Here is a 14409-nt window from a genome sequence, read left to right on the forward strand (position 1 = left end):
CTCTCTCTCTCTCTCTCTCACTCTAAAATAAATAAAATTGTTTTTAAAAGTGAAACAATAGAGTATTTCAGGATAGACTGTCAAAACATATGTCTGTTATTGGGTCTGACACAATTGGATATACAAACACAGACACATACACACACTCAGAAAGCTATTCTAGATAAAAATTGGGTGAAATTCCCCAAGTTGCTGCTTTGTCAGCCACTGGCATCATCAAATATTTTTAATCTCTTTTCTGAGCGCAACTCAGATATTCAACAGCTGGGAATAAATAAGCAATATAAATCTCTATTTCTTGAAAAGAGAAATGAAGTCTATACCTTTCAGATAACTTAATAACCTTAGCATCAGAAATAAATATCCAGCTCTCTGTGTAAATTACACTGGGTCTTGGAATATTGTACTCAGCCTTGAGTTATTTGTTTCATATATCGTATCTTTATGTATACAAATTAGAAAGAAATGCTTTGAAACATGATTAAATTGTGATTACAGAGAGGCACAGGATGATATTATAATTCAGAAGCATTCCTTTCTATGGGTTCTCTGGTTCTTTGCTATAATTGCGTTTAATTAAATAACTGCTCTAGAATTGCATGTCAGGGCAAGCATTCTCAGTGTCAAGGGAAGTCACTTAGTCACTCTCATGTCAAAATAGTATATAATCTTGCTCAAGCAGGTGAAGGTTCATCATCTGATGATCACAAGCTTTCCAAACTGTTCCTTCCAAGCCTTACAAGCTGTTACAGCTTTTGTAGAGGGCTGGGGTCAAAAACAAGCTTGGCAAAGTTTTAACAGTTTTATGGTTCAAGTTGAGTTGTGATTCTTTGTTTGACCAGTGACCAGGCCTGTTGCATGGCCAGTCTGATCTTTGTACTTGCTATCAAGGCTTCATACCCACCTGCACAATCATGCTGATTCAGCATGGGTCTTCATCTGGGTCCATTCTTCCATGGTTAACCAGGTGCATTGAGCAGTAGGTAACTATAGAGGTAAAGGTGGTAGGTGGGCCTTCTCAGAAAGGCTTTGAAAAATTGAAATTGATCTTTACTATGATGGCAATAAGTTTAGGCACTGGATAGACAGAAGCCTATGTTCTAAGAGAAACCACTGAAGATTTTTGGGTAGCTCATTCACTGTCAGCTTAACACTTCATTTTAATCAGAATGCATTCTGCAAGGAGCTCATATCTGATATGCAGAACAATGAATTTGTATCTGCTTGCATTTAGAGCCATCCATAAAAGGAAAACACCCCAGCACAAGATGTATCATACCCTATCTCTCCAAATCATAGTCTCCCAGAGTCACAGATTTCATTATGTAAAAATTTTATTATAAATTTTGTTTGGATCACTGAGTTCTTGATCTTTTTTGCTGTTGTTTAACAAAACAGTATTAAATTCAACATATTAATGTTTTAGACAATAAATAAACTGTACTTGAGAGGAAAGAAATCTGTGTTTTATGTATATATATATATATATTCATATATGTTGAATATGTTTGTTTTGTGTTTTTTCTTAGATTATTATAAGGTTCATAATTTAGAAGGTTGTAAATCAAATGTTAGAATTTTTAATTCTGTAGATAATTGGCAAAACAGATGTATACCTTTGTTTGGTGCCCTGTATATGTTCATCTTTAAGGTTTCAAGATGACAGTAACAGAATCAAGTCTGATAATCAGCACTGTCTGGCTTGTTGGACACACTGAAGGAGCAGGCCCAGCAGAAGCTCATTTGCATGAGGCTCCCAAAGCCTCTTGGATAAATTTATCTGCAGGAAGAAAGAAACCATCCATTGCTTGCTCAGTGTCCTGGGTCCATCATGGTATTGGAGATAGACATAGGTGAAGGCAGGAATTAAATGACTTTTTTTCTAATCTTTGCATCACATTGGGGCACAACTGTGCTATCCTAAGACCCCTCTAACATGGCAGAAGAGGACACTCCTTTTTCCCAATGTATTTATAGATCACCTTTCAGCTCTGAAGCCTTCCAGCTTTAAGGGACAAGCTGGGGTGTCCAGTGGCAGATGTCATAACATCATTTCACTAGATCACATTTCCTTTCTTAAGAGAGGAATATTGGGGTAACACAAGCAGATTAGGAACAAAGGATAGCCATTTGTGTTCAAGTTTGGCTACCAATTTCCCAAGCTATTAACCACTTGGAGCTTGGATTATACATTTATTTTAACTCGTATTACCAATGAGAAAACCAAGATTCCTTTTTTCTTTTATCCTAAAGTTTTCATATCTCTTGCTAGTGTGACTGATTCAAATAGTTAGCATGTATGCAATAGACTGATTAGTAATATCACTGCAACAGCTTATAATGATCTCCCTATATTGCCTTTTGATTCCCACAGCTATGGCAAACAGCCTATATTTGTAAAATATTATATAATATTAATGGTTAATAATGTACTCTTTGGAGCCAGACAGCCCTGGATTATAATTAAACTTTTAAACTTATTAGCTGTATGATCTTAGGCAAGTAAAGTAACCCCTCTATAACTCAGTTTCATTAACTGTAAAATGTTTATAAAAAAATAGTTCCATACTTAGATTGCTGTAGGGTTGAATGATTAATACTTGTAAAGCAATTAAAATAGTACTTGACATACAAAAATTTGGAATAAATATTAACTCTTAATACCATTATATTGTTACAAAAAGATAAAACATGAACACAGGATCCTCACCATTATGGTAGTCTAGAAAATTTTATTGATTCCATGTAGGTTCTGAATAGACCTTTACGTGGTCCTTGTTTCCAAGGTCACACAACCAACTTCAGTTCTTTAATTATAATATGAAGTTGGTGAATATCAATGCAAGTATTTGTCACTTTTGCAATCTGTTAGTATGATTATAAGACTTAGTACTTGGAGGGAAAGAGTGAGAATCCCTTGAGATAAAGAACTGGCTATGACCAGAATAGTTTTTTTTTTTTTTTTTTTAAATTGTGTTAAATATTTCTTAGAATCCCTCAAGACCCATTGAACATGAAGGCATTTCATCCAAAGCTGCCAAATACTGGGAACAATACAGTAAACACTACAGAAGTTTCCATATCTTTATCAGTTCTAAAGCATTAAACATTAAATGAATTATAAATTAAAAGTGGATTAATTCATTTATGAAGTTCAAATTGAGGAATGGGGTATATTACTCAATTAAGCTATTTATTCTGAAATTGTTGTAGGTTCAGAGGCAGAGACCATACAGAGAGACATTATGTACTCTTTAAGAAATTTCCCTAATGAGAAGTGACTCACAAAACTGTAGTAAAATAACACAATCAGGATTGATACATTCAAGATTCAGAACATTTCGATCATCACAGAGATCCTTCCTGTTGCCTTTTATTTTTTTTAAGATTTTAATTATTTTTAGAAAGAAAGAGAGAGCAGGGGGAGGGGCAGAGTGAGAAGGAGACTCCCCACTGAGTGCAGAGCCCAATATGGGGCTCAATCCCAGGACATGAAGATCATGACCTAAGACAAAATCAAGAGTCTGATGCCTAACTGACTGAGTCACCCAGGCAACTTTCTTGTTGCCTTTTAAACCCATATCCACTTTCTTCCCATCTTACCACCTTCATAACTCTTAGCAACCATTAATCTGTTCTCTGTTTCTTAAAATTATGTACATTGGGGAATGTTATATAATGGAGTCATACAGTATGTAAACTTTGGGGACTTTTGTTTTTTTATTCAATATAATACTTTGGAGTTTCATCCAGATGTGCATACTGGTAGCTTGTTCTTTTTATTACTGAGTAATATTTTGTGGCCTCATTAATGTAATACAGCCTCATTAAACATTCCTCCTTTAAAGTATGTCTGGGATGTTTTCGGGTTTGGGGGAATTACAAATAAAGCTGCTATGAACATTCATATACAGATTTTTCTGTGAACATTAGCTTTTACCTGGGAAAAATGCTCAGGGGTAATTGTTGGATCAAATTATGGTTGCATATTTAGTTATTGAAGAAAAATCCAAACTGTTTTCTAGACTGGCTATACCATATTACATTCCCATTAGCCATGTAGCAGAGATTGTGATCTAGTTTCTCCAAATTCTCACTGGAATGTGGTATTGTTATCATTTTTTATTTATTTTGATAGGTGATACCTTGTTATGGTTTTAATTTCTATTTACCTCTTGGAGAGTAAAGATGAGCATCTTTTCATGTGCTTATTAGCCAAGAATTTCTGTTTATCCTCTTTAGTGAAATGTCTGTTCATCTTCCCACATAGTCTAGTTGGATTGTTTGTTCTTTACTGTTGAGTTTTGACAGTTCTTTGTTTTTTTCTAGATGCTGATTTTCTTTCTTTCTTTCTTTCTTTTTTAGATGCTGATTTTCATTGGAAATGTAGTTGGCAAATACTTTCCTTCAGAGTGTACTTGCCTTTTCACTCTTAAACTGTCTTTGGCTAAGGAAAACTTTTTTAATTTTTATGAAATCCAACATCATCTTTTGTGAATTGTGCTTTTGGTGTCCACTCTAAGAACTCTTTACCTTGTCACCAATCCAAATATTTTCTGTTATGTTTTTTTTCCATGAAAGTTTTATAGTATAACATTTTACATTTGATTCCATGATCCATTTTGAGTTTTATCTTTGAATAAGATATGCAACCTTGGTCAGATGTCCAAACACTCTAATATCATTTTTTGGAAAGGTTACTTTTCTTATTGAATTTCTTGCATCATTGTTAAAAATCAATGGGATATACTTGTGTGGATCTATTTCTGAGCTCTGTTCTATTCTGTTCTAATCTGTGTGTCTGTGTCTTCACCAATAACACATAGTTTTGATTACTATCTGTACATAACAAGTCTTGAAATTGGATTGACTGATTCCTCCAACTTGATTCTTCTTTTTCAAAGCTATTCTAGTTCTTTTGCTTTTTCATATAAATTTTAAAATAATCTATATTTATGCAAAAATCTTTCCGAGATTTTGATAAGAATTTCATAAAATGGGGATCCCTGGTGGCTCAGCAGTTTAGCGCTTGCCTTTGGCCCTGGGGCGATCCTGGAGTCCCGGGATCGAGTCCCACGTCGGGCTCCCGGCATGGAGCCTGCTTCTCCCTCCTCCTGTGTCTCTGCCTCTCTCTCTCTCTCAATGTCTATCATAAATAAATAAATACATCTTTAAAAAAAAGAATTTCATAAAATTTACCTACCAATTTGGGGAAAGTTGACACTTTCTTTTTTATGTTGAGTTTTCCAATCCATGAATGCATCGTATATTGAAATATTCTTTGATTTCCTTCATCAGCATTTCATAATTTTAGTATAGAAGTGGTATACACATATTACTAGATTTATAGTTAAGTATTTTTTGACTGATTATAATGATGTCATATTTTTAATTTCAGTTTACAAGTACACATGATAGTATAAAAAATACAATTGATTTTTGCAAGACTATCTTAGGTCTTGCAATAGCTAATGGTATCCTACAGTAGTTTATTAAAATGAATTAGGAAGGTTTCCCTCCTACTTTTTGGAAGAGAGTGTTTAGAATTGGTACAGCTCTTCTTTAATCATTTGGCAGAATTTTCACTGAAAACATTTGGGCCTGGAGATTATAAGTAATTTTTTGAAATTATGAATTCAACTTCCTTACTAGTTATATAGGACTGCTTGAATTATCTGTTTCATGTTGAGAAGATTGTGGCAGATTTTGAGGAATTGACCTACCTCATCCTAGTTGTCAAATTCATATGGGTGAAGTTATTCCTTATTATCTTTTGGATGCCTGCAATGCCTAGAGTGATATCCCCTGATGTCTACATGTCTGTAGTAATATGTTCTGTGTCATCCCTGATATTGGTAATTTGTATCTTTTTTTTTAGTCTTGCTAGCAGTTTGCCGATTTTATTGATTTTTCAAAAAAATTAGCTCTCCACTTCATTGATTTTCTCCATTGCATTCCTGTTCAATTTCATTGAATTCTGCTCTTATCTATATTATTTCCTTCCTTCTGCTTGCTTTAGTTTATTTGGCTTTTATTTTTTCTAAGTTCTTTGGATGAGAACTTAGATTTTTTGATTTGAGCTTTCCTCTTTTCTAATATTTGTACATTAACTGCTACAAATTTTCCTCTTGTACAGTTTTAACTGTGTTCTATAAATTTTGATATATTCTATTTTCATTTTCATTCATTTAATGTAGTTTTTATGCCTCTTGAGGCATTTTCTTTGACATATGGATTATTTAGAAGTGTACTGTTTAGTTTCCAAATGATTGGAGATTTTCCTGTTATATTTCGGTTCTTGATATATAGTTTGTTGCTATTGTTTTCAGACAAAAAACATATGTATGGTTTACATTCTTTAAAAATTCTAAGGCTTGTTTTATACCTGAAATGTTGTCTGTTTTGGCATCTGTCCTGGGTACTGGAAGGAATGTGTATTTGGCTGTTAAAGGAATGTTCCATAAATGTTGATTAAATTCTGTCGGTTGAAAGTACAGTTGAATTCTTCCAAATCCTTGCTGACTTTCAGTCTAATTGTTCTATAGCTTCTTGAAAAAGGGTGTTGATTGTATCTCTTTGCATAGCTTTTTTAATGCTTTCTGTAGGTATGACTATACACATAGAAATATGTATATATCTAAAAAACTGGAAAGATATATCTATATATCACATCAGAGTTTACTAGTGTCACCATTTCACTAGTTTAAGTGAAGTACAGAAAACTACCCTCCCTCATTTGTAATATCATTGCCTTAACTATTTCCTCTATACACATTTAGAACCACATAATACTAACGTTTGCTTCAATTTTCAAACATAATTTAGAAAATTCCAGAAGAGAAATCTGTTTGCTTACCATGTTTTTCCTTCCTTTTTGGTGTTCCAAAATTCCCTTGTTTTTCTTTCTTTCCAGTTTTTTGGCCATTCCTTTTGAAACATCTTCTAGTAAAAGATTCTCTTAGTTTCCCTTCATCTGAAAATGTGTTAATTTTCCTTTCGTGTGTTCTGTTTTGTTTTGCAGTCTTCTCTTTTTATTTTATTCTTTTTTAAAATTTTTAAGTGTTTAACATACAGTGCAATATTGGTTTCTGGAGTAGAATTCAGTGATTCATCACTTACATACAACACCCAGTGCTCATTGTAACAAGTGCTCTCCTTAATACCCATCACCCATCCAGCCCATCCACACCATCCACTGACATCCCTCCATCAATCATGTTTGTTCTCTAACATTAGAAATCTTTTCTGGTTTGTCTTCCTCTCTCCTTGTTTTCTTTTCCCCATTCCCATATGCTCATCTGTTTTTTTTCCTTAAATTCCACATATGAGTGATATCATTTGGTATTTGTCTTTCTTTGGCCAACTTATTTCACTTACTATAATACACTCTAGTTCCATCCATGTCATAGCAAATGGCAAGATTTCATTCTTTTTGATGGCTGAGTAATATTCCCGTGTGTGTGTGTGTGTATGTGTGTGTGTGTGTGTGTATCACAATTTACTTATCCATTTATCAGTTGATGGACATTTGTGTTCTCTTCATAGTTTGGCTATTGTTGACAATGCTGCTATGAACATTAGGGTGCATGTATTCTTTCAAATCTGTGTTTTTGTATTGTTGGGTAAATATCTAGTAGTACAATTGCTGGATCCTATCATAGTTCTATTTTTAGCTTTTTGAGGAACCTCTATAGTGTTCTCTAGAGTGGCTGCATGAGTTTGCATTCCCACCAACAGTGCTAGAGTGTTCTCCTTTACCTGAATCCTCCCCAATACCTGTTGCTTCCTGTGTTGTTAATTTTAGCCATTTGACAAGTGTGAAATGCTATCTCATCATGGTTTTGATTTGTATTTCCCTGACGATAAGTAATGTTGAGCATCTTTTCATGTGTCAGCCATCTGGATGTGTTCTTTGGAAAGTGTCTATTTAGGTCTTCTGTCCATTTCTTAACTGGGTGGTTTTTTGGGTATTGAGTTTGAAAATTTTGAATACTAACCCTTTATCACATATGTTGTTTGTAAATATCTTCTCCTATTCCGTAGGCTGTCTTTCAGTTTTGAGGATTGTTTTCTTTGCTGTGCAGAAAATTTCTATCTTGATGAAATCTCAAAAGTTCATGTTTGCTTTTGTTTCCCTTGCCTGTGGTGACATATCTAGTAGGAAGTTGCTATGGCTGAGTTTAAAGAGGATTATGCCTGTGTTCTTCTCTAGAATTTTGATGATTTCCTGTCTCATATGTAGGTCTTCCATTCTTTTTTTTTTTTTTTGTATGGTGTAAGAAAGTGGTCTAGTTTCATTCTTCTGCACATGGCTGTCCAGTTTTCTCAACATCATCTGTTGAAGACACTGGCTTTTTTCGATCAGATATTCTTTTTGTGCTTTGTCAAACTCTAGTTGATTAAAGAGTTGTGGGTCAATTTTTGGGTTCTCTATTTTATTCCATTAATCTGTGTGTCTGTTTTTGTGCCAGTACCATACTGTCTTGATGACTATGGCTTTGTAATGTAACTTGAAATTTGGAATTGTGATGCCTGTAGTTTTTTTCTTTTTCAGAATTTCTTTGGCTATTCAGGGTCTTTTGTGATTCCATACAGATTTTAGGATTGTTTGTTCTAGCTCTGTGAAAAACACTGGTGGTATTTTGATGGGGATTGCATTAAATGTGTAGATTAATTTGGGTAGTATTTCCTTTCATTTCTGAAGGACATCCTCACTGGATATAGGGTTCAGGGTTGTTAGTTCTTTTCTTCCAGTACTTATAAAAGATTGTGCCTCCTCCTATTGGTCTCCATGGTTTTACCTAAGAAATTCATTGTCATTTTTTTTTCTCCTATGTTGTTCCAAGATTTTAAATTTATTTTTAGTTCTTAGAGATCTTGACATGTCTTGGTATAGATTTTTTTTTGTGTTATTTCTGTTTGGGGTTTGCTCACCTTCTCTACTCTGTAGCATTCTATCTTTTGCCATATTTGGAATGCTGTTAGCCATTTTCTTTGAAGCTTTCTTTTTGAATCACATTCTTTATATATATATATATATATATATATATATATATATATATATATATATCCTTCTTGGACTTTGATGACACGAATGATAATCTTTGTCATAGTCTCACAGTTCCCCTAGGCTTTGTTGATTTCTTTGTTATTGTTTTTAATACTCATTGTTGTTCAGATGGTGGTTTCTATTGTTCCATCTGTTAGTTCAGTGATTCTTGCCACTGCCTACTCTATTCTGCCGTGAATCCCATCCATTGAATCTTTAATTTCAGTCATTATATTTTTCAGTTCTGAAATTTCCATTTGATTTTTCCTCATTATCTTCCATGTCTTTGCTGAGATTTTCTATTTTTTTCTGTTTCAAGTGAGTTTGTAATTGTTCAGTGAAGCATTTTTATGGTGGCTGCTTTAAAATCTTTGTCAAATGACTCTAATGTCCTTGTCATGTCAGAATTGGCATCTATTCTGGGCTAAATTGTTTTCTCCCCCTTCCTCAAAATTCATGGGTGGAAGCCCTGATCCCCAGTATCTCAAATTGTGACTCTGTTTGAAGAAAGGAAATGTAAAGAGGTGGTTAAGGTAAAATGAGATCATACTGATGGGGTTTGATCCACAATGTGTTCTAACTAGAAGGGAGGGCATGGACATGCATAGCAGGTAATCATGTGAAGACACTGTAAGAAGATGCCATGGACAAGCCAAGGGGAGAGGTTTCAGAATGAAGCTGACCCTACCTTTATGTTGGCCTCTAGGACTGTGAGGAAATAAATCTCCGTTGAGCCACCCAGTCTGTGGTATTTATTATGGCAGCCCTAGCAAATTAAAATAGCTCTATTGATTATCTTTTTAAATTCAGTTTGATATCATCTTGGTTCTTGTGATGAGGTATTTTCAATTGAAAATTAGAGAATGTTTTTTTGAATTATTATTATGTTACAAGACTCTGGATCTTATTTTTTATTTTTTTAAAGATTTTATTTATTTATTTATTTATTTATTTATTCATTCATTCATTCATTCATTCATTCATTCATTCATTCGAGACACAGAAAGAAAGAGAGAGAGGCAGAGACACAGGCAGAAGGAGAAGCAGGCTCCATGCAGGGAGCCTGACTTGGGACTTGATCCTGGGTCTCCAGGATCATGCCCTGGGCTGAAGGTGGTGCTAAACCTCTGAGCCACCTAGGCTGCCCTGGATCTTCTTTAAAGCTTTTATTTTAATTGGCTTCCACTGGCAGTATTCTAGCAGGGGATGGAGGATGAGAGGAATACATCTTCAGTGTCAAGTGGAAGTAGAAGTCAATGTTTCCTAGTTGGCCTCTGTGACACCTGAGGGAGTACTTTTCATTATTGTTATTTGGGGTGGGAGTGCTAGCTCCCCATTAGCCTTCCACTGGTATTTGTTCGAGGGTAAGAGTGCCTCATTACTGCTTCCTATGTGGCCTCCACTGAGATCATGGGAAGGTGTGACTTTGTTACCACTGGGTACTAGGGATGTCCCTGTTCCTCTGACAATACCTGAGCAAAAAGGTGAAGGTCATCTTGTTACTGTTCTGTGAGGGTGGATGTCTAGGCTGCCCATGCAGTTTCCACCGACATAGCACTGGTGGAGCCCTTGTTACTGTCTAATGGGGATCAAATTTCCATCTACATGTTTTGCTTTTTTGATAACATTTGGGGGAATATTTGGGGTGCCTCATTACAGTTTAGTGAGGATGGAAGTTTAAACTCTACACATTTCCTGGTGTGGGTGGGAGTAGAGTTACAGCTTTATTTCCTGTGGTATTTGGCTACAGGGGAGCAGTTATTATATCAAAGTTTTTTTTTGTCTTGCTTCACTGCCCATTTCTTGGTCCTTTGATCAGAGAGATTAGCCCTTATTTTGTCTTTTTTGGTCTGAGCCTATTGACATTTCCAGTTGCTGGCTTCTTTAGGTGGGATATATGAGGTAAAAAGAAAGTCCAGAAGTTCACCACTATATCATTCTTCAGGTCCTGACTCCCCTTCTTGGTATTTCTTCTCTTCTTTAACTTTCAGAGACTCTCTGTTTGTTTTACATATGAACAAGGATTTTAGTTGTACTTACTTGAAGGAATTAGGAAAAGTCCATCTGTTTCATTTTCCTAGAAGTGGAAGTTGGGTTAGTTCTTGAGTGTTTTAACTATTTAATTGTTGTTGCAAGTAACCAGGAAATGTCAAACTCAATTTTGGTGGCTTGGATAGTAAAATTCTCATTGTCCTTTTCATTTAACAAAAAATTCTGATTTGTGTGTGTTGAAGTAAGAAGAAATGTTATGTCTTGTTGTTTTTTTTTTTTTTAAGGTAAGTTGATTGTTTTATTACATTAAGAATTAATTCATATGAAATTGCCATAAGTGTAATCAAATCCTTGATTCACTGAACTCTAACGAGTCACCAGTTCTCTAAGACCACCATTTGTCATCAAAAGTAAACACAAAGGATCTTTAGTCTGGAAGTATCAGTTAGAAGCTAGAGATTGACTTAGAGTCATAACTGATAGCTGAACTTCCATGGAATACTTTACAGGAGACAGAGCATGATCTGTTAATGCAAATAGAATTAGGCACTAGAGGACCTCAGAAACTAGCTGATGGTGATAGAGGAGAAACAGAACTAATTCAAGAATGTGAACAACCAGACTTGAGTCCCAGCTTGACTTCTCATCAACTATGGAATCTTGCTCAAGATGGTTAAACTTTCTAAATTATAGCCACTGTGGGTGTTTAGAGAGTGGAACTAGTTTATTCACTATACAAATGAAAACTGATATTATTTACTATTATTATCATTAGGATGTATCTGGATACATATCTTAATCTGTATAATAATTATTATTTTGGAGCTTTGTGTTTGCTTAGTTTGAAATGCTACAAGTCATAGATTTGCAAATTAAAAAAGAACATTTAAGGTTATCTAGATAAGTATCTATAGATCATTGGTTCTCAACTTTGGCTGCACATTAGAATTACCCGGGGAGCTTTTTAAAAGCTTCAGTGCTCTGGCGCATCTCCCAGCGATTTTGATTTAACTGATCTGGGGTGAGGCCTGATCATTAGTACTTTTGAAAAGCTCCCCAGGTGACTCTAATGTGTACGGGGTTGAGACTTACCAATCTAGGTAAACATCTCCAGTCCTGACTCAAGATGTCAGACAGTCTGAGTAATTCCAAATTGCCGTTGGTCTAGTAATTTCCAAACCAGGATTGGAAAAGGCTAGTCTGTCTTCTAACTCCAGCAGCCTTCTCCCTATCCATCAAGATGAAGTCTTAACATGGATTTTGAAAATGTCCCCTAGTGATTCTCATATTGTGTTCTTTTGTACTCTCCATCCCACTTTCATTGTTCTGATTTCCTGTCCTTCCAGTTGGGAGTTGACCTGGTACAACAATAACTTCTAAGATTAAGTGCCCTCTGCTACATTAATGCCACAACTTCTGTTTGAACACCTTTATGACAGAAGCTCATTAGCTTCTGGACATCTAATTTTATCTTTGGAGAGTCCTCAAGAAGGTAAGATATAAAGATGATAAGGAGACAGATTTCAGCTCAACATAAAGAAGATTGTGTGTGGTCATATAAAAATAAATCATGACAAGCTACAATGTCTCTTGAAAATAGCTGTTTTCTTTTTAATACTATATTTCATTTGTTAAGCCTTTTATTCAAGACAATCCTGTGGAGATGTTCTGATCATTTTAACTTTTTACATAAAAAAGCAATTTTCCTAATTTTTGCATATAAGAAAGCAGAGACACGTGGAAGATAAATAAATTGACAGAGCCAGGAAGTGGTCAAGTGGGATTTGAACTATAGCAATTTCTCTAATAGCTACATTTGGACATAAGATTTCCATCCATGGCCAGATTCATTTGTTTTTGTCTGCTTGTCCTTTTATTTTTTGAATATGAAGAGGTGCTCTTTCAATAATATATCCAAAATATATTTTCATGACTGGCACATATCTATGAAGAAGGGTCTGATAGAGGTGAAGGGATGCTGTTGCAATCAATATTCAAGAACAGACCAGAGACAGGTCCAGGAATCAAACTGGGAGTAGTTTTGTGGAAGACAACATTGGGGAAGGCAAGGGGAACTAACCCAGTCAGCTCTTCCCTTGGCTGCTGTTTCTGGCAAAGTGTGAACTCAGGTCACTCCTTGCATTTAAAGGCAAAACCTGTCATTCCCAAAAGGAGCTCTCTGTACTGGCCGGTTCACTAATTCACTGCTGACTGGGCTTGTCTGGTAAGGGAACACATTAAATATTTAAACCTTGTTCTTCCTCAGATGCAGAGCAGCAAAGATGATTTTCCACGGAATTTAGCATTAAACTCAGGCAATTTGTACAGCTGTGCATATAAATGGCTTTTCACATAATCTCTAGAGGCCAGGGTCAATGTTCCTCGTACATTTTAATACTGTAGATGACATAGCGACATCCTTCCAATTTATGTTCCCTCATAATTGAAAGGGGCTTAATAAAAGTGAGGAAGAGGCAGTATGTACACAGCAACATCGATTTCTGCTGACAGTTGAGCGGAAGTTAATTGTAATTTTAATGTAATTTGTTCCATGGGTGATGTTGAGCCCTGGAACATAGCTAAATCCATTTTAAAGGAAATGTGTGTGTGTGTGTGTGTGCGTGTGTTTGTGTTATAATATTAGAATGACCCAATTATACAGCTGTCATGAAGACACCAAATATAACTTCCTAGGATGAATACTTTATTTTCCCCACAGATATATTTGTTTAAATAAATGGAGACATGGCCTTTATTATCAACACAGAATTTTATCCAATCAGATATTGGGGTGACATTCATTTTACATTGCTTGAAATAAATGTACACATTATTTATGAAAGTACAAGTCTAACACAGTCCTGATTGCTAAAGTTAAGCTTATCTGCATGAACTGTAGTTAATATTTATTCTGGGTGAAGCAGTTTTTTATTAAGTTATTTTTTCATTTGGTAGAGTAAGAGCATGCTAATAGTTTTGTTGGTAATTCAAACATTTCCTGCTGTGGATAAAAACAAATGTAAAACTGAAGAATGATGGTGTTCTCTGGCTCTGAAATTTGCTAATTGCAGAGCTATTCAATTATAGGTAATATCCTTTTATTGCTAATAAGATTACCGTGTGTCAACACAACTGCAATTCTGAAATGGAATTTGCTCAATTTGCCTTGTATGGAATTTGAAACTGTTTTGTGTAAAAGACTTTAGAAAATTAGCATTGAAATATGAATGGCAAGGAGAAGAAATCAGTAAAATGCCTAATCTAAATTCTCTTCTCATCCAGATGCTTTTCTTTTGGGACAGTTTCAAAATGGATTTTCCCACCAGAAAACAACAACAACAGCAACAACAACAACAACAACAACAACA

General features: G+C 35.1%; 1 long non-coding RNA gene across 1 annotated transcript in view; it reads left to right on the plus strand.

Annotated features, from left to right (window-relative positions):
- LOC144284001 (uncharacterized) overlaps window positions 1–14409 on the plus strand; it is a 29383-nt gene extending 14974 nt beyond the window's left edge. Inside the window, exons 4-5 of the long non-coding RNA XR_013352483.1 lie at window positions 12388–12533; window positions 14324–14409. This is a non-coding gene — a long non-coding RNA (uncharacterized LOC144284001). The remainder of the gene's footprint in view (window positions 1–12387; window positions 12534–14323) is intronic.

This window comes from Canis aureus, chromosome 15 (assembly GCF_053574225.1).
Source record: "Canis aureus isolate CA01 chromosome 15, VMU_Caureus_v.1.0, whole genome shotgun sequence".
Lineage (NCBI taxonomy): Eukaryota > Metazoa > Chordata > Mammalia > Carnivora > Canidae > Canis > Canis aureus.